The 20,764-nt window shown below is 46.6% G+C and overlaps 1 protein-coding gene across 1 annotated transcript in view; it reads left to right on the forward strand.

Moving 5' to 3' along the window:
- The first annotated feature begins 479 nt into the window (after positions 1 to 479).
- The window catches only part of BAHD1 (bromo adjacent homology domain containing 1), a 303,231-nt gene continuing 282,946 nt past the window's right edge, over positions 480 to 20,764 (forward strand). Inside the window, exon 1 of the mRNA XM_066588828.1 lies at positions 480 to 534. The gene's annotated coding sequence lies outside the window, so the exon portion shown is untranslated. The remainder of the gene's footprint in view (positions 535 to 20,764) is intronic.

A 20,764-nucleotide genomic window follows, 5' to 3' on the forward strand; every position in this document is an offset into this window, starting at 1 on the left:
ACAGGTTGCTCCGTCTTATGTGTCACTGACATATGTGCTACTTTCTGAGCAGTTCAAATATCAAAGCAGTTTATACGCAACAAACCTAGTTGGGGGATTTAGGGAATCTGGTAAAAGCAAGAATCTTTTTGTATAACCCATTCACATTTCTCATATTTGCACTGACAGAATTGTCATTCCCTATTGAACAGTTGTCATTCTTCATCATTCCGCATGAGAAAGCGTCATATCAAGTATTTTAGGGAATATACAGAATTCTTCGCAGTCGATTCACTGTATTCAGTTGGCATTCCTTTTAACAGACTGGAGCTGTCATTCCTTTTCGTATGTCCCCTCCCCTCCGCTGTAGCCACCGTCCCTCACTCCTCCTCCCCACAGATGGCTGCTGTTGCTGCTGCTCTTCTCCTCCTCCTCTGCTCTTCGTGTGTTTTCTTTTAATGCAAATTAAGACTCGGGAAAATCCAGGATCGCTGGAAAGATGGCGCAAGGAGGCTGCCCTTTGGGATATGGCTCCTGCCTCAGCCTATGTGCCAGGTAAGAGCCTGGTGTTTTCTGCTGTGCTCATGTCTATAGACCCCCCTCCTCCCCCCAGCACCACCCTGGCACGTCAATGGCAGCTATGTAATATGTGGAATGTAGTGCTATGCTGCTCTGTTTTTATAAAGTGCATTTATCTTAAATGGGTGCCTATAATTAGCAATGTTCCTGTTGGGTTGCTTCCTGTCACTCTGCGTTGACCAAAGTGCCTCCCACATGATGGATGTGCCCTCCTTGGGTGTAGCACACCTGTTTGACATGATATTTGTTTTCTTCTACATACTACCACTTCACCTGCTCGATGCCCATGAGATGGCATGCAGGAAGGTTTACCTAATATTGGGCTCTTGGCAGAGTATATTATAAGACCTCAGTTTAGATACAGACAACAGGGACGTATAATTACAAAGCTGTCAGTGAAGTGTATGTGATAGTTGTGCCAGTTACGGTGTCTGTGTGGGTGCGAGCATGGTCATTGTAACAGTTATGGTGCTTGTGAGGGTGGTATCAAACTGTAACATATTAAAGAACAGGTCAAGTAATGCTTTTACTATGTAGGTTTTCAGGCCTGAGAATAGAAAAGAAAGAAAGTATGCCTTAGGTTGTGTTCTGGGTTCTAAGAGGCTGACCATAACTTCTCTTTTGTACCCCCCAAAAGTTCTCAAGTCACACGCAATTGTGTTTGTTGCACAAAGAGAGCCACTTATGAAAAGGTTGTCACGACTCATGAAGTCCATTCATACATTTCTAGTCTTAAGTTGAGGTGATGTCACCTGTCATTAAGGTATAACACGAGCTGTGTTGCTGCCATCCTTAGTCATCAAATTGTTCTGCACTCCTTGATGTCTATCCTAGCTTTGAATGATCAGAGAGGGAGACGGCAGCATGCATGCACAGTGGATGTTCAATGGACATGACAAGCAGAGCTGAGTTTGTCGTCTCTTAACCTGCTTCAAAAAAAGCTGCTTAAGAATGCAGCTCTGAAGGAGTTTAATGACAAATTCAGCTCTGCTATATCTGTATATGGAAAAGCAGTACTGTGTACTCAGGAAATAGATCCATTCTTTTCTGGGGCTACCCTTCTCACCATCGCATTTTTGTCCAGATAGATTAATCGGAATGGACTTCTGGACCTCAGCAGCTCTTGTCTTCTGCTACTTTGATTGGCCTTCAGCTTGTGTTCCTATTGATTGTTGGCCCCTAGCGCTATGGGGCCTGAAGTAGGTTCTCCCTTACATAGTTATATCTGACCTTGAGCATTAAGGAAAATAAAATGTGGATATATAGAACATATCAAAGGCGATCACAGAGGAGCTACCTGTTGTTTGCAGAAGACACCTGTAAAGAGGACTTGTCACTGCAGCAATATCTGTTCTACATTCTAGACGGTATATTGATTGAATAATTAACCTCTCTACACTTTGGCTAGGGGATCATAAGCCAAGACTGATCATAGTGATGCACTAAGATGTGGCGCCAATAGTACAAGATTTAGCTCTGCAATAAAGTACGTTTCTATTAAGGAAGTTAACCATTTTTGTCCTATGGATCTGCTTGAATCGGTCTGTTTCTATAACAGTCTCATGTTCCTCATAGATTAAATTAAAGGGGCTCTCTGGAGTTCATGAATGCAGCTCAGTTAACAAAGCACAAGACATGCTCTAATTTTCTTAATATACTCTGTTACAATTTAGTCCCTGAGAGCTCATCTTTGTAACCACATCTAGAGAAGAAACATGTTGAGTTGGTTTTCATCTTGTTGCTAGATGTGGGACACAGATATAGTTTACATGTGGAAGTGATATATCTCTGGATGTCTATGCATGGCCCATTAATGAGATGTATACTATTTTGACAAAAGTATTGGCCCCCCACCAATCCTGTGCTGTCAGACGAAGGGGATATACAAATTGGGTGTGTGAGCATTAGGTATGAAATAGAATATCGCACAGACATATCCCAGTACAGAAACCATCAGAATGCAATGAGGTGTAGAGCCGACAATGGCGTATGTTGGTGGAATGTCAACCAATCAGTCCTGTACAGTCCTGTAAATGAGTAAAAGCGAGTCTTGTAAACAGCTGAATCACAGTACACCACCTTCCGATCAGATGGCCACACTTGGGTGTGGTGGTTGCCTGGGGAGCGGCTTTTATCCGACTGCATCACCCCAACAGTGAAGTTTACATGAGGTTCTCTTGTGATGTGGGGGTGTTTCTGCTGGGAAGGACATTGCTTATAATGAAGTCCACCCTCAACACCAATGGGTGCAGAGACATTCTGTACAATGTGGCATCACCTATCCTGTGGCAATACTTTTGTACAACCCTGTGTCTCTACCTACATGGCCAAGCACCAGAATACAGTGTGGAGGATTGGTTTAAGGAGCAGAACATCTGCAAACTCCATTGGCCAGCCCAAATTCCAGTTCTCAATCCCATCGAGCATTTTTGGGACAAAGTAGAATGCTTCTCTGAACATGCCCATTATCCTCCACATCACTATCTAACGCTCTCCTTGAGGAATGGAAGCAAATTCCTCCAAACATCTATAGGAATTCGGTGAAAAGCAGGCCTAGGAGGGTTACTGCAGTAATTGATGGAAAAGATGGCCCAACACCGAGTTGAAAAATGTGAGTAAAATCGAATTTCATCGCCTTCTATGTATTTCTCGATACTGCATGTAGAGTACTATCAACAGAGTCCTCTACATGCAGCCTAGCTGCGCATAGACATGACATAGCTGGTCAAGCAGTGGTATAACTATAGGGGGTGCAGAGGCCTCTGTAGAACCTGGTCACTGGAGCCTGAGTGGCCCTAACACTCCATCTCCCCCATAGATGAAACCAGAACTATCAGTGACATGTTGGTGATGACTGGACCTTCCATGAGGAGAAAAAAAATTAAAAAAGAGAGAGGGGGCAGCATTTACGCATAGTGAGTGCCAAACTCAATGTGTATGAGAAAGGTGATAGCAATGATAGGAAAAATGAGTGTATTTGTGCTCTCACATGGTTGAGTTGTGGAAACATAGGCACAACTCTAGACTAGATAGTAGTGATACTTGTTAAAGATGCTAGTCCAGCATAGAAACCCCTGCTGCTTTTTGGATAAGGCTTTTGTGCACTACCATCCAACACCTTATGTTTTTCATCCTTCTGGGGAATTTTGAAGCAAAACCAGCAAGAGTTGTCTGATCTTTTCCAGTGGAATGAATGCCGGGTGTAGTCAAAAGGACCAATCCAGCGCTATATCTCAATACTGGTGTCCTATATTGAAATAACAATAGCATAGTTGAATAGGAAGTCATGGATGCACTACATGATGCTATGGCACAGGGCCCCTGGCAGCCCCAGAACATGGATTTCAATTTTCTGTTGTGGCCCCTGTAAGGGATAGACGGTAAAGCTCAACTGCAAGGTTGAAGATAAGCATGTGAGAAGCAGAAATCCGCTTTCTGCATCTCTCTTAGTCCTGTGGGAATGCTGCAATGACTGAAGTGAGGAAAGCTTACTTGAAGTGGTCACCTTCAGCTAAGATAAGGGCAAATTATTCAGGGTGTCATCCACCATCATCTGTAGGAGATTCAGGCACCGATCTGTGTGGAGAGTCCCTGGAATGAACACCAGTCCAACGAGGTGATTCCATCCCATTTTCCATCCCATATGTGCCAATTGGGGGCCGCTATTACAGATTTTGCATTGAGGCTTAGAAGCCTGAAGTTATGCTACTGAAGCCAATAACTATCTTCCCCAGCTTTGTGTGGGAATTTGTATACTATTTTAATAGAGGAGGTGGGATAGACATCCTGGATGCCACTTATTTCTAGGAATTACAAAGGTGAGGACCCTGTCCTCTCCCTAGTAGGAGAAGTTGGAGTCAGGCTGTCTTCAAATACATTAAATTGTCAGTCTGGTAAAATCGGCTCCCACAAATGTGTATGGCCAGCTGAAAATGAGCATTCAGGTAGCAAATTGTAACAAGGAATGTATTAGGAAATTACAACAGACCATGTTGTTGTTGTTAGACATTTAGTCATTCACGACCCTCGTCGACACTAAAGGCGAGCTCCCTCCATGTTTTTCAGTTTTTGTACAATATCAGCTTTGACAGTATCAGCCATCGTGTCCTTTGGCGGCCAGATCTTCTTCTGCCACTGATTTGTCCAAGCATTATAGATTTTTCTAGCGACTCTGCTCGCATTGCATGGCCAAAATTCGTGAGTCTGAGTCTGGTCATCTTGTCCTCCATGAGTCTGAGCCCAGTCATCTTGTCCTCTGTGAGTCTGAGCCCGGTCTCCTTTTCCTCCGCGATTCTGAGCCCGGTCATCTTGTCCTCCGTGATTCTGAGCCCGGTCATCTTGTCCTCCGTGAGTCTGAGCCTGGTCATCTTGGCCTCCGCGAGTCTGAGCCTGGTCATCTTGTCCTCTGCGAGTCTGAGCCTGGTCATCTTGTCCTCTGCGAGTCTGAGCCTGGTCATCTTGTCCTCTGTGAGTCTGAGCCCGGTCATCTTGTCCTCCGCGAGTCTGAGCCCGGTCATCTTGTCCTCCGCGAGTCTGAGCCCGGTCATCTTGTCCTCCGCGAGTCTGAGCCCGGTCATCTTGTCCTCCGCGAGTCTGAGCCCGGTCATCTTGTCCTCCGCGAGTCTGAGCCCGGTCATCTTGTCCTCCGTGAGTCTGATCCCGGTCATCTTGTCCACCGCGAGTCTGAGCCCTGTTATCTTGCTCTCCAGTGATATATTGCGTTTTATACGATTCAGGACTTCTCTGTTTGTTACTCTCACCATCCGGAGCATACGCATCAGCTTTCGCCAGCACCACAGCTCAAATGCATCAATCCTCCTCCTATCAGCTTTTTTCGCAGTCCAGCTTTCACTTCCATACATGGCTATGGGGAAAATGGTGGTTTGCACTATCCTGCATTTAGTTGCTATACTGATTCCCTACTTTTCCAGATTTTGTCCATATTTAGCATTACACTTCGCTTCAATGCTATCCTACGTTTTAGATGTGTCAAATTTTCTCAGTGGAGCACCTTTCTTAATGTTACAGAATTTGATTTTGATCTTAGTTGCACGGAGTTCATGATCAGTGCCGCACTCAGAGCCAGAAAAGGTTTTTACTGCTACGACTGAATTTCGCCAATGATGATGACCCAGGATTAGAGATGAGCGAGCGTACTCGTCCGAGCTTGATACTCGTTTGAGTATTAGGGTGTTCGAGATGCTCGGTACTCGAGACGAGCACCACGCGGTGCTCGACTCCATTACATTTCGTTCCCTGAGAAATTTGTGCACTTTTCTGGCCAATAGAAACACAGGGAAGGCATTACAACTTCCTCCTGTGACATTCCAGCCCTATCCCACCCCCCTGCAGTGAGTGGCTGGGGAGATCAGATGACACCCCAGTATTTAAATGTGCCCCGCCCGCGGCTCCCCACAGATGCATGCTGAGAGAGATCAGGGAAAGTGCTGTCTTGCTGTAGCTGCTATAGGGAGAGTGTTAGGTGTTATATTCGTCTTCAAGAACCCTAACGGTCCTTCTTAGGGCTACATCTGACCGTGTGCAGTACTGTTGAGGCTGCTTTTAGCAGTGTTGCACAATTTTTTCTTTTTTGTATATCGGGCGTGCAGACCATAGCGTCCTCAGTCTGCAGTCATTTTACAGAGTATAGGGGCAGTACTGGTGAGGCAGGGAAAGAGGTATACTGGCTATATAGGCAGTGGGCTTTTTCCCAAAAAGTTTAAAAATATACTATATTTGGCCTGCCTGTGACTGTCTTCAGTTTACTGCGTGTCTGCTGGGGGGAGTAGTCGGTGATTAATACCCAGCCTTGCGCATAATTGTTTCCTGGCTCTGCTGTGCATTCCGTACGCGAATTCAGCCTCCAACAGGGAAATCGAAATACAGTGTATATCAGAGGCAGTGGGCTTTTTCCCAAAAAGTTTAAAAATATACTATATTTGGCCTGCCTGTGACCGTCTTCAGTTTATGCTGTGTCTGCTGGGGGGAGTAGTCGGTGATTAATACCCAGCCTTGCGCATAATTGTTTCCTTGCTCTGCTATGCGTTCCGTACGCGAAGTCAGCCTCCAACAGGGAAATCGAAATACAGTGTATATCAGAGGCAGTGGGCTTTTTCCCAAAAAGTTAAAAAATATACTATATTTGGCCTGGCAGTGACCGTCTTCAGTTTACGCTGTGTCTGCTGGGGGGAGTAGTCGCAAATTAATACCCAGCCTTGCGCATAATTGTTTCCTGGCTCTGCTGTGCGTTCCGTAAGCGAAGTCAGCCTCCAACCACAGGCCAATAAGCGGCACATTTAATTACAGCGTTCTGCTTCTGCTCTACTCGTAATACACCATGCTGAAGGTGGTAGGGGGTAGGCCTAGAGGACGTGAACGGGGGCGAGGACGCGGAGGCCCAAGTCAGGGTGTGGGCACAGGCTGAGCTCCTGGTCCAGGTGTATCGCAGCCGACTGCTGCGGGATTAGGAGAGAGGCAAGTTTCTGGGGTCCCCAGATTCATCTCACAATTAATGGGTCCACGCGGTAGACCTTTATTAGAAAATGAGCAGTGTGAGCAGGTCCTGTCGTGGATGGCAGAAAGTGCATCCAGCAATCTATCGACTACCCAGTCTTCTACGCCGTCCACAGCTGCAACTCTGAATCCTCTGGCTGCTGCTCCTCCTTCCTCCCAGCCTCCTCACTCCATCAAAATGACACATTCTGAGGAGCAGGCAGACTCCCAGGAACTGTTCTCGGGCCCCTGCCTTGATTGGGCAGCAATGGTTCCTCTCCCACCGGAGGAGTTTGTTGTGACCGATGCCCAACCTTTGGAAAGTTCCTGGGGTCCGGGGGATGAGGCTGGGGACTTCCGGTAACTGTCTCAAGAGCTTTCAGTGGGTGAGGAGGACGATGACGATGAGACACAGTTGTCTATCAGTGAGGTAGTAGTAATTTCAGTAAGTCCGAGGGAGGAGCGCACAGAGGATTCGGAGGAAGAGCAGCTGGACGATGAGGTGACTGACCCCACCTGGTTTGCTAAGCCTACTGAGGACAGGTCTTCAGAGGGGGAGGCAAGTGCAGCAACAGGGCAGGTTGGAAGAGGCACTGCGGTGGCCAGGGGTAGAGGCAGGGCCAGACCGAATAATCCACCAACTGTTTCCCAAAGCGCCCCCTCGCGCCATGCCACCCTGCAGAGGCCGAGGTGCTCAAAGGTGTGGCAGTTTTTCATTGAGAGTGCAGATGACCGACGAACTGTGGTGTGCAAGGTTTGTCGTGCCAAGATCAGCTGGGGAGCCACTACCACCAGCCTCACCACCACCAGCATGCGCAGGCATATGATGGCCAAGCACCCCACAAGGTGGGACGAAGGCCGTTCACCGTCACCGGTTTGCACCACTGCCTCTCCCCCTGTGCCCCAACCTGCCACTGAGATCCAACCCCCCTCTCAGGACACAGGCACGACCGTCTCCCGGGCTGCACCCACACGCTCACCTCTGCTGTCCTCGGCCCCATCCAGCAATGTCTCTCAGCGCAGCGTCCAGCCGTCGCTAGCACAACTGTTTGAGCGCAAGCGCAAGTACGCCGCCATGCACCTGCACGATCAGCCTGGAGATGCTGCTGTATAGGCTTGTGGAAATGGAGGCTTTCAAAAACATGATGGCGGCGGCGGCCCCGCGCTACTCGGTTCCCAGTCGCCACTACTTTTCCCGATGTGCCGTCCCAGCCCTGCAGGACCACGTCTCCCGCAACATTGTACGCGCCCTCACCAACGCGGTTACTGCCAAGGTCCACTTAACAACGGACACGTGGACAAGCACAGGCGGGCAGGGCCACTATATCTCCCTGACGGCACATTGGGTGAATTTAGTGTAGGCTGGGACCGAGTCAGAGCCTGGGACCACTCACGTCCTACCCACCCCCAGAATTGCGGGCCCCAGCTCGGTGCTGGTATCTGCGGTGGTGTATGCTTCCTCCACTAAACCACCCTCCTCCTCCTCCTTCGCAACCTCTGTCTCGCAATCAAGATGTGTCAGCAGCAGCACGTCGCCAGCAGTCGCTGTCGCGCGGCGTGGCAGCACAGCGGTGGCCACGGGTCAGCAGGCCGTGCTGAAACTACTCAGCTTAGGAGAGAAGAGGCACACGGCCCACGAACTGCTGCAGGGTCTGACAGAGCAGACCGACCGCTGGCTTTCGCTGTTGAGCCTTCAACCGGGCATGGTCGTGTGTGACAACGGCCGTAACCTGGTGGCGGCTCTGCAGCTCGGCAGCCTCACGCACGTGCCATGCCTGGCCCACGTCTTTAATTTGGTGGTTCAGCGGTTTCTGAAAAGCTACCCACGCTTGTCAGACCTGCTCGGAAAGGTGCGCCGGGTCAGCGCACATTTCCGCAAGTCCAACACGGACGCTGCCACCCTGCGGACCCTGCAACATCGGTTTAATCTGCCAGTGCACCGACTGCTTTGCGACGTGCCCACACGGTGGAACTCTACGCTCCACATGTTGGCCAGGCTCTATGAGCAGCGTAGAGCTATAGTGGAATACCAACTCCAACATGGGCGGCGTAGTGGGAGTCAGCCTCCTCAATTCTTTACAGAAGAGTGGGCCTGGTTGGCAGACATCTGCCAGGTCCTTGGAAACTTTGAGGAGTCTACCCAGATGGTGAGCGGCGATGCTGAAATTAATAGCATCACCATTCCTCTGCTATGCCTCTTGAGAAGTTCCCTGCAAAGCATAAAGGCAGACGCTTTGCGCTCGGAAATGGAGGCGGGGGAAGACAGTATGTCGCTGGATAGTCAGAGCACCCTCCTGTCTATATCTCAGCGCGTTGAGGAGGAGGAGGATGAGGGGGAGGAGCATGAGGAGGAGGGGGAAGAGACAGCTGGCCCACTGCTGAGGGTACCCATGCTGCTTGCCTGTCATCCTTTCAGCGTGTATGGCCTGAGGAGGAGGAGGATCCTGAAAGTGATCTTCCTAGTGAGGACAGCCATGTGTTGCGTACAGGTAACCTGGCACACATGGCTGACTTCATGTTAGGATGCCTTTCTCGTGACCCTCGCGTTACATGCATTCTGGCCACTACGGATTACTGGGTGTACACACTGCTCGACCCACGGTATAAGGAGAACCTTTCCACTCTCATACCCGAAGAGGAAAGGGGTTCGACAGTTATGCTATACCACAGGACCCTGGCGGACAAACTGATGGTAAAATTCCCATCCGACAGCGCTAGTGGCAGAAGGTGCAGTTCTGAGAGCCAGGTAGCAGGGGAGGTGCGGAAATCAGGCAGCATGTACAGCACAGGCAGGGGAACACTCTCCAAGGCCTTTGACAGCTTTATGGCTCCCCAGCAAGACTGTGTCACCGCTCCCCAGTCAAGGCTGAGTCAGCGGGAGCACTGTAAAAGGATGGTGAAGGAGTACGTAGCTGATCGCACGACCGTCCTCCGTGACGCCTCTGTTACCTACAACTACTGGGTGTCGAAGCTGGACACGTGGCCTGAACTCGCACTGTATGCCCTGGAGGTGCTTGCTTGTCCTGCGGCTAGCGTCTTGTCAGAGAGGGTGTTTAGTGCGGCTGGGGGAATCATCACGGATAAGCGTACCCGCCTGTCAACTGGCAGTGCCGACAGGCTTACACTCATAAAAATGAACAAAGCCTGGATTTCCCCAGACTTCTCTTCTCCACCAGCGGACAGCAGCGGTACCTAAACAATACGTAGGCTGCACCCGCGGATGGAAGCATCGTTCTCTATCACCATAAAAAACGGGGACCTTTTAGCTTCATCAATCTGTGTATTATATTCATCCTCCTCCTCCTCCTGCTCCTCCTCCTGCTCCTCCTCCTGAAACCTCACGTAATCACGCCGAATGGGCAATTTTTCTTAGGCCCACAAGGCTCAATCATATTACTTTTGTAAACAAAGTTTATACATTTCAATTCTCATTAAAGCGTTGAAACTTGCACCTGAACCAATTTTTATTTTAACTGAGCTGCCTCCAGGCCTAGCTATAAATTAAGCCACAGTAACCAAAGCGATTAATGGGTTTCACCTGCCCTCTTGGTTGGGCATGGGCAATTTTTCTGAGGTACATTTGTACTGTTGGTACACCAATTTTTTTGGGCCCTCGCCTACAGTGTAATCCTAGTAATTTTTATGGGCTTCGCCTGCACTCATGGTACAGCAAGGTGTGTGGGGTTGGCCTACACTTTTGCTACATAAATGTAACTGGGGCCTTGTCTATACTGCAACTACTGAAATGTGAAAGAGACTGTTATCTCCCTAAACTGCTGCAACGGGAATGTTGCTGGGGCCTGTCTTGACTGCTACTACTACTGAAATGGAACTAATACTGTGCTCCCCCTATACTGCTGCTTCAGAATTGTTACTGGGGCCTGTCTAGACTGCTACTATTACTGAAATGGAACTAAGACTGTGCTCCCCCTATACTGCTGCTTTGGAGTTGTTACTGGGGCCTGTCTTGAGTGCTACTATTACTGAAATGGAACTAAGACTGCGCTCCCCCTATACTGCTGCTTCGGAATTGTTACTGGGGCCTGTCTTGAGTGCTACTATTACTGAAATGGAACTAAGACTGTGCTCCCCCTATACTGCTGCTTCGGAATTGTTACTGGGGCCTGTCTTGAGTGCTACTATTAGTGAAATGGAACTAAGACTGCGCTTCTCCTATACTGCTGCTTCGGAATTGTTACTGGGGCCTGTCTTGAGTGCTACTATTACTGAAATGGAACTAATACTGTGCTCCCCCTATAATGCTGCTAGTGATATGTTACTGGGACCTGTCGCTAATGCTACCGCTGAAATGTTACTAATTCTGGGCTCTGCCTATACCGCTGCTAATGCTATGTCACTGGAGTGTGGAAACGGAGGCTTCCCAAAGACATGATGGTGGCGAGGCCATTTCGCACCAACGTGGTTACTGTTAAGGTGCATATAACCTCAGACACGTGGGGAGGACACGTAGTGCCTCAAAAATATCCCCCTCCTCCTCCAACAACAAAAACATTATTGGCAGATACCTTTGCATTGGTCCGTCTGGTGCAGTCCAAGAATTTCACCTTTAACGACGCAACAAGAGAGCCCCCCCACCATCCCCCCGCCACGGCCCACTTAATCCTGCCCACATTCCGAAAACCAACTAAATAAAACCACGCTACTAGGTCCGCAGTCGCCACCACATTCCCACCAACGCGGTTACTGTTAAGGTACATATTACCAGTCTGACTGGGGCATGCACTGTGGGCCGAAGCCCATCTGTATTGTATCTGACGTTAGCTCTGCTGAGCAGGGCACTGCAATGGGATTTGTTTATGTACCGCCGGTGGGTTCCAGGGAGCCACCCATGCTGTGGGTCCACACGGCCTTCACATTAGGAATTTGTACCTGCCAGTGTCTATGTATTAAAAACCCCGGTCAGACTGGGGCATGCAGTGTGGGCCGAAGCCCACCTGCATTTAATCTGACGTTACCCCAGCTGTGCTGGGCAATGCAATGGGATTTATTTATGTAACACCGGTGGCTTCCTGGGACCCACCCATGCTATCGGTCCACACGGAGTTGTACCTGCCTGTGTCTACTTATAAAGAACCCCAGTCTGACTGGGGCATGCAGTGTGGGCCAAAGCCCAGCTGTATTTAATCTGACATTAGCTGTACTATCCGGGCACTGCATTGGGACAAACTACAGGATCAATACAGCGCTAATGAGACGTGCACAGCTACGCTAGCATTGGAGTCCGCTGTAGGCACGCGATTGCTGAGGGTTTGTGCAGAGGCCTATGTCCTGGGTGCAGTGAAAGTCCGCTTCCAGCCTAGGATTGCTGAATCTGTGGGCCGAGGTATTTGCCATGGGTGCGGTTCAAGTCTGCCATGTTTGGCCGCTCAGATCAATTTTTTGTTTATGTCTTGGGTTTCCTAGGACCCACCTATGCTGTTGGTGCAAACTTAGTTCCCATTGCGGTGTTTGACCTGTCTGGCACAAAGACACTGACTGACTTGGGTAGGGGGCAGAGCGCTGACGGCTTTCCCCTTGCAGTGTGGATTGAGCTATGCAACACCTTGACAGAATGAATACTGTGTGACACATGGATTCCCCATTGCTATGCCCACGTTTGCAGCTCCTGACGGAGGTGGCACAGGATTGGAGTTCTCATTGCTTCTGTACAGCATTGTGGGCTATCGCCCCGCGCCTTTTAAAGAGGGTCGCTGCCTGGCCCTGCCAACCCTCTGCAGTGTGTGCCTCCAGTTCCTCCTCATGGCAGATGCACTTATAAATAGACATGAGGGTGGTGTGGCTATGAGGCTAGCGTGTGGCATGAGGGCAGCTGAAGATACTGGGTCGTGCGGGGGGGGGGGGGGGTTGGGCAGCATGTAACCCAGGAGAAGTGGCAGCGGAGTGTCATGCAGGCAGTGATTGTGCTTTGTTGGAGGTAGTGTGGTGCTTAGTTAAGGTATGCCTTGCTAATGAGGGTTTTTCAGAAGTAAAAATTGTTGGGGGGGGGGCACTCTTGCCGCTATTGTGGCTTAATAGTGGGACCTGGGAACTTGAGATGCAGCCCAACATGTAGCCCCTCACCTGCCCTATCCGTTTCTGTGTCGCTCCCATCACTTTCTTGAATTTCCCAGATTTTCACAAATGAAAACCTTAGTGAGCATCGGCGATATACAAAAATGCTCGAGTCGCCCATTGACTTCAATGGGGTTCATTACTCGAAACGAACCCTCGAGCATCGCGGAAAGTTCGACTCGAGTAACGAGCACCTGAGCATTTTGGTGCTCGCTCATCTTGTCAAGCTAACATACACAGGTATCTCTCCTTTGATTTTAATTTGTATTTGGTCTATAAATGTCTTATGTACTCCATACCTCATAGCTGTTGACAAAGGCTTTTGCCGAAACGCGTTCAGCGTGCACTTGTGAGCTGACAAGCTAACATACACAGGTATCTCTCCTTTGATTTTAATTTGTATTTGGTCTATAAATGTCTTATGTACTCCATACCTCATAGCTGTTGACAAAGGCTTTTGCCGAAACGCGTTCAGCGTGCACTTGTGAGCTGACAAGCTAACATACACAGGTATCTCTCCTTTGATTTTAATTTGTATTTGGTCTATAAATGTCTTATGTACTCCATACCTCATAGCTGTTGACAAAGGCTTTTGCCGAAACGCGTTCAGCGTGCACTTGTGAGCTGTATGCTTTATTTTATTCAATAAAGAAGGAAATTTTTAACGGTAGCAGCTCCCCTCCATCTCTATTCTCTGCTCATACTTGTACTCAGACCTTGCTCTTCCCCAGTAGCATTTAGGGAAGCCTGAATCATTTCCAAGACAAAATTTTTACAGGGTAGGTCATCGCCAGGTTTTTCCCTAACCCTCCCCATTATCTGGGTTTGGGACCTGCGTATATGGATGTCTCCTGCATGGCTGAGTTACAGCCGATCTTGCACTCTGCTAACAGAGCATTGAGCTGTATATATACACAACGTTTTCACATCTACACTGGATCCTCCGTTTGAAGGTTCCGTCGCAGATCCGGCACAAAATACTGGAAGAAAAAGTCCTGCATACTGGACTTTTTTATCCAGTAAAATGCTGGATAGCTGAATGTAACTAAACATAACCCATAATCAATGAGGTCCGTTTGGCGCTGTTCGTTTCCATCATAGGACCAATCAATTCGGACAGGGAAATCCACTTTCCTGACCCCCATAAGGAAAATGGAACCACAGATGTGAAAGGAGCCTAACTTTTCTATATATATAAAATTGAATGTATGTCTGTCTGCGTGCGTGCGTGTCTGCGTGCGTGTCTGTTTGTCCTTTATGCGCTACTACACCATTCATCCGATCGCCATGAAACTTTGGGAAGTTGTTAAGTACACTCCTGGGAACATTATAGGCATAGTACAAATATCCTACGATAAATGGCGCGCGAGCGTCGTCGAAAGTTACGCCCCCCCCCCCACGTAGATCGAATAAGTAAGCCACCTGCTATTGTGATGTCATCACTGATGTCATCAACATCGGACGCCCTTGAACATGCCCCAACATGTTCTATAAAGCTGCATTGTGATGTCATTAAGGCTCTATTATGACACGTACAGCTTGGAACCACTAGAGCACGCCAGCCAATTACCATTGGAGTTGGAAGTGGGTAAACAAGTACTAGGATATCTTCCTAAGAAGCCACAGCAGCCGGATAAATTGTATGTTCCACCCAACGGCTATTTTATTCAGCCCGCAAGGGGGAAGCAGCGGCCTACAAAATCTCATTGAGGTAGGTAGGTTCAGTTCTTGGAGGTTGGGGAATGCTTATGGGCAAGGCCTTATGTCTCATCCCAACTCGATTATTCAATTCTAAGCGCAAAAGAATTAGCGTCCAAATTTTATGTACGGAATTTAATTCTCTCACTTCCCAATGTCATAGAAACTTGAAATTTGGCACGAGCATTGATTATGTCATAAATAGGAAAAGTTAATGGGTCCCAACTCGATTATTCAATTCAAAGCGCCAAAGAATTAGCGTTCAAATTTTACGTACGGAATCTAATTCTCTCATTTCCTGATGTCATAGATAGATAGATAGACTGTATGCAATAACCCTGATAGATAGATAGATAGATAGATAGACAGTATGCAATGACACGTACAGCTTGAAACCATAAATACTAGAGCACGCCAGCCATTTACAGTCAGTCTCCATTGGAGTTGGAAGTGGGCAAACATGTACTAGGCTGTCTTCCCAAGAAGCCACAGCAGCCGGATAAATTGGATGTTCCACACAACGGCTATTTTATTCAGCCTGCAAGGGGGAAGCAGCGGCCTACAAAACCTCAGTGGTCGCTGCTGCCGTCATCTAGATATATAAAAACGAATGTATGTATGTATGTCTGTCTTCACAGCAACGCGCGACGGGTACGCTAGTATGTAATAAAAAGGACACAATTACATTGTAGTATTTAAATGATAGAATTATAAAAACGTAAAATACAGAGATAAAATAATTTCCTTTTATCTAGTAATTATTGTTACATTGTATTTTAGTAGTCTAGACTAGGGCTCCACAACAACACTTGGTCCCCTAAAAGGTGTAGTAAAATCTTGGATTTACCTTGTGCCACTACATCCTCAGTGATTCTTCATGAAAAACTCATGTGCAAAGTTGTGGTAATAGTAAGAATTCTGACCATGTCATGCTATGTTTTCCCTTGCAGGGAGACATTAAAGACTATGGACACATTTGGGGACATTTTTTAATGTAAATACATGTATTTTGGGCTCACAATCACTTTTGCGATAGGATTTACTGAAAAATGTTACACTGCTTAACGTCTGCAGCGTCTATACTGTTTATCACTATAGTAAGCTGCAGACTGACTTTCCCTTCAGGTAGTCAAATATAGTAATGTATCCCAAGTAGAGATGAGCGAACATACTCAGTAAGGCGATATACTTGAGAGAGCATCGCCTTTTTTGAGTACCTGCTGGCTCATCCCTGAAGATTCGGGGGGGGGGGGGGGGGCGGCGCGGGGCAGCGAGGGGAAGCGGGGAGGAGAGTGAGAGAGATCCCTCTCTCTCTCTCCCTCCCAATCCCCTCTGCAATCCCCTGCGCACCCCCACGGCCCTCCCCGAATCTTCAGGGATGAGCCAGCAGGTACTCGAAAAAGGCGATGCTCTCTCGAGTATATCGCCTTACCGAGTATGCTCACTCATCTCTAATCCCAAGGCTTTGGGGAGCCGTATGAGTGCACACTCTCAAATGGATCCTGACTTCCTGGATCCTCCAAAACAGAGCAAAAGACAAAGCATTGAGCAGCACAAAGCGATCATAGTAAAAAATGTTTAGCATCCAATGATGCTTCCTTTATTTAATCTTCATAAAATGTTGCAACGTTTCGGCCTCATCAAAGGCCTCTAATGAGGCCGAAACTTCGCAACATTTTATGGAGATTAAATAAAGGAAGCATCATTGGATGCTAAACATTTTGTACTGAAGATTGCTGTGTGCTGCTCCATGCTTTGTCTTTTGCTCGGAGTTTCCCTTCAGATCTGTCAGTGACAGTTTGGTTTCATCTTGCCTTCTGAACTTTATCAGCTAATTTCTGACCACAACAATAAATAGACTTAGTTTTGGTAATAGACTAACTGATTTGGGGAGGAGAGATAAGGACTTGAAGCTAAGGGCCCTTTTACATAGCACGATTATCGTTTAAATAATCATTAAATCAAGTGTTTTGTATAATAATCAGCGAGTGAACGATCAGCGGTAAATCATTATATTATCACGGATCAGATCTTTCATACGGACCTAAAAATTGTTTATCTGCTGCAATTACTTTGGTATAAATAGGCGTCGCGATCCGAGGCGTAAGGCTCCTGGGCCTGGGGGCAACCACATCCATTGCATCCCCTATAGAAGCGACAGAAGTGCTGACTAGAGACAGGGCTGGATTCCGCTGTGGGCTCCCACATGCGGAATCCGACCCATCTGTATGAGACTGAAGTGAATGAGAGGGACAGAACGATTGCTGTTTAAACTGAACAATAGCGAACAAGCCAACAATGGTTTTTATGCCCACGTAAAATGAAGGACGAATGTAAAGCGAATGATTCTCATTCGCCATTTGCTTGCATTTAGACCGAACTATTAGCGTTCACTTTCTCTCGTTTGAATGATAATCGTTCCATCTAAAAGCATCCTTAGTAAAAGATTATTCAAATCTCTAGAATCAAGGAGGCAATAAATATTAGACGTCATCCCTTGAATTAGTGACAGACTTTAGTTTGGATTTGCTGTGGATTTTCTATCCATCCATTCTTCCATTCTGTCTATCTGTCTATCTCATTATCTCATATCTATCTCTCTCTATCCATCTCATGTCTATCTGTATCCTGTCTATCTCTTATATCTATCGAGCTAATTATCTATTCTATGTCATGTCTAAAGGCCCATTTAGATGGGACGAGTGTCGGGCAAACAATCTGAGTATCGCTGGCTCACAGCTGGGAGGCTGCAGGAGATTTCTCTCCTCTCGCTCCCTTGACCCTCTCCATTGACATAACATAGCGGCCGTTCAGTACTGAACAATCAGCGATCAGCTCATCGTCCATCGTCTATGCAGCATAAAAGATGGATGATGAGCTGATCGTTCAGTGTAAATAGTACTCATTCAGTACTGAATGGGCGCTGTGTTATGTCAATGGAAAGGGGCGGGGGAGCAGGAGGAGTGAAATCTCCTGCAGCCTTCCCGATGTGAACCAGAGATACTAGCTCCTGTGCAGCAGCACGAGAGTGAGTATGTGCGGGGACAAGTGTCGCGCATTGTTTGCCTGACATTTGTCACATCTAAATGGGCCTTAACTCTCTCTCTCCTATCTCTGTATGAACCAATGATTCTTAACCATGTAGAAGAATTCCTTTTTATCTGTAATAATGACTAAACCTACAACCTTCCCCCCAAAGAGATGCAATTTGAAAAATTGTAAATATTTATTAATAGTGGATACTATGTATCTGTAGTTAGTTGAGTATTCCATTAAAAAATAGGTCCCTTTTTGGATCCACATCTAACTACATACCAACATCTCTTGTCTATCTTCTTGAGTAGCAATTTCGTTCCTCCTCCGTATTGATATGGAGTTGTATCCTCTATTTTTTAAACAATTAGATGTCTATACACACTCCATAGAAAAACCTTTCCTATTACTGCATATACAACAAGCTCTAATTAACTTTCCTACAGGTAGATTTTTAATCACGTTATGGATGACAACTAGTAGCATATAATAGCAAGTTACCTGCAATTTCTTTGCAATATAATTGGGTAGTAATTACATATGTAAACATCAGCTCCACCTCCTGAACTCCACTGATGAGCTCATATGAAGGTGCTGTCGACAGCAGGAATACTGGGAATGTGATCTGTAGCACAGTGGCCCAGTTAGGTAGAGTAGCTTTCTGCCATTGAAGTGAATCAATCACAAATAGTTAAAAGACTAAAGGAGATTTCATGCTAGTGACGGGTCCACCATAAGGCTGTATTCAGACAGCCAAGTGCAAGTTGCGCCTAAGATTCTTGGGTGCAACTTGCTTCAGCCAGCACACGGGCATCGCATCCGTGTGCTGCCCGATATGTGTGATATTGCATGTCCTAACTCGTATGTGAATGGGACTAGAATGAGACATGCTGTGATTTTCTTTTTACATGAACCATCGGGAAAAAAACAGCATTTCTGAGTAGCCATGTTGATTTCAACTGGTCCTAGATCTGTCGGAATTTTCTCAGTTATAAACCTGGACAGAACTTGGATGCAAAATTGCCCGTTTGAATAAGGCTTTAAGGAAAATTCCATATGCATTTATCTCATAACTCAACTTAAAATATAATTTAGACATATACGTAGATTTGGCTCCAGGATTGCTATGTCTGGTTGCTAAAGTTTCTTGTCGTCCATGACAATACTTAGAGATTATCAAAGGTCACAATGTTTAAAATAACCATTTTAGTTCTAACTCCATGTTGGGTTTAGGTTTAACATTCTGAACGGATTTATTTCTTAATATATCTTTATAGGAGTCAGAGACCCATTTTTTGATATAGAACTCCAGATCCCCTATAAAAACATACTGTAGAGTTAAAGGGTTTCTCTGCTGTGGACAATCTCTACTTATTTGAAAGGTTTTTTGGTAAGCAATTGAACCCGTTGTGACACTCAGCAATCAGCTAATCACTGGGGAAAGCTAACATTTAGGGCCTCGATAGACGAGCATGTTACAGTAAAACACGCTCGTCTGTTTAAGCCCTAAGTGTTCAATTTTCCTGCATCATCACACAGAGTAAACTAAGCGTTGCACCATGCCCATTGAAATGAATCAACTGCTGTGTAATGCAGGGCAGGATGGGTTCTCTAGATGCTCTTTGGAACTGCTCTGCACTCCGGCCAGGAGATGAAGATCTTGAACAGGGGATTCCTCTAACTCCAAATTCCTTAAGGGACCTTTCACACAGAATGCAAAACACAGCCAAATCCACAGCTGCAGAATTCCACACTAAAATCTGCAGGTCTAATTTCAGATTTTGATGCGGAATTGCAGGTGGGTTTTAAGCTATTTTGAATTTGGCATTAAAATCTGCAGATTCTGTTGCAGAATTTACAGCGGCTTGCAGTGTGTCATTAGGGTGTATGAAAATGGGGTTCTAAACTTGAACTACTATCGTCAGCCACCAGGATGGTTCTACAAGGGCAACTTTTCCTTGATGGCAGAATGCATCCTTCTGTTGACTATTATAAAATCTACCTTTAGTGTATGTGGCATTTTTAATGCATTTTTGCAATGACTTTTGTCTTGTATTTTACTGTTAGGGCTCCTTCATATGGGCGAGTGCGATATGGGGCCCCATATCGCACTTGCCACCATGTGAAAGCGAGGCATTTTCATGTGAAAACAGCCTCCCATCTCTGCAGGAATGAGGGGAATCCACTACAAGGCTGTCAAAGCTGCGACTGAGGATTGCAGAGTTCTGCCTTTGCTTTCAATGGGCCTCCTTCACCCGAGCATCATTTTGACACTCCAATAGCCACTCTAAAAAAATCACAGCTAACAAAGCACAAAATCGCATGAACAAAGCGATTTTTCATGGCCGGTGGTTGCTGCATCTTTGGTCGGCAAAACTACTGTAATCACTTTAAATGCCTCACTAGAGGCACCTGTCATTGTTTAGCAGCGCTAGCCGCTGTTAAACTCCCCCCCCCCCCCCTCCCTTTTTTGCATGGCTCACTTTGCCGTCAAAGTATAGGACAAAACCTGTCTTTTGACGCAATAGAAATTTCGGCATTAAAATAATGCACCTATGTTCTATCTTTTGACACAAATTTTTTTAGATGTGTCAAAAACATTATTTGTCTGTTAGGAACACATAGGAAACCATTGGTTTTAATAGATGCAATTTTTTTGACGCATCTAGTTTGCCTAAAAATGATGCTCGTGTGAAAGAGGCCTAAGGTTCCTTTTGCACAGGTGATCATTTATATATATAAAGACGAAAGCCCTCACTGACTGACTCGCCACTAATTCTCCAACTTCCCGATGTCGTAGAAACATGAAATTTGGCACAAGCCGCTGTTTCCTATTATGTCCAAAATAGGAAGAGTTAATGGGTCCCAACTCGATTATTCAATTCTAAGCGCAAAAGAATTAGCGTTCAAA

The sequence above is a fragment of the Eleutherodactylus coqui genome, unplaced genomic scaffold, assembly GCF_035609145.1.
Source record: "Eleutherodactylus coqui strain aEleCoq1 unplaced genomic scaffold, aEleCoq1.hap1 HAP1_SCAFFOLD_33, whole genome shotgun sequence".
NCBI lineage: Eukaryota > Metazoa > Chordata > Amphibia > Anura > Eleutherodactylidae > Eleutherodactylus > Eleutherodactylus coqui.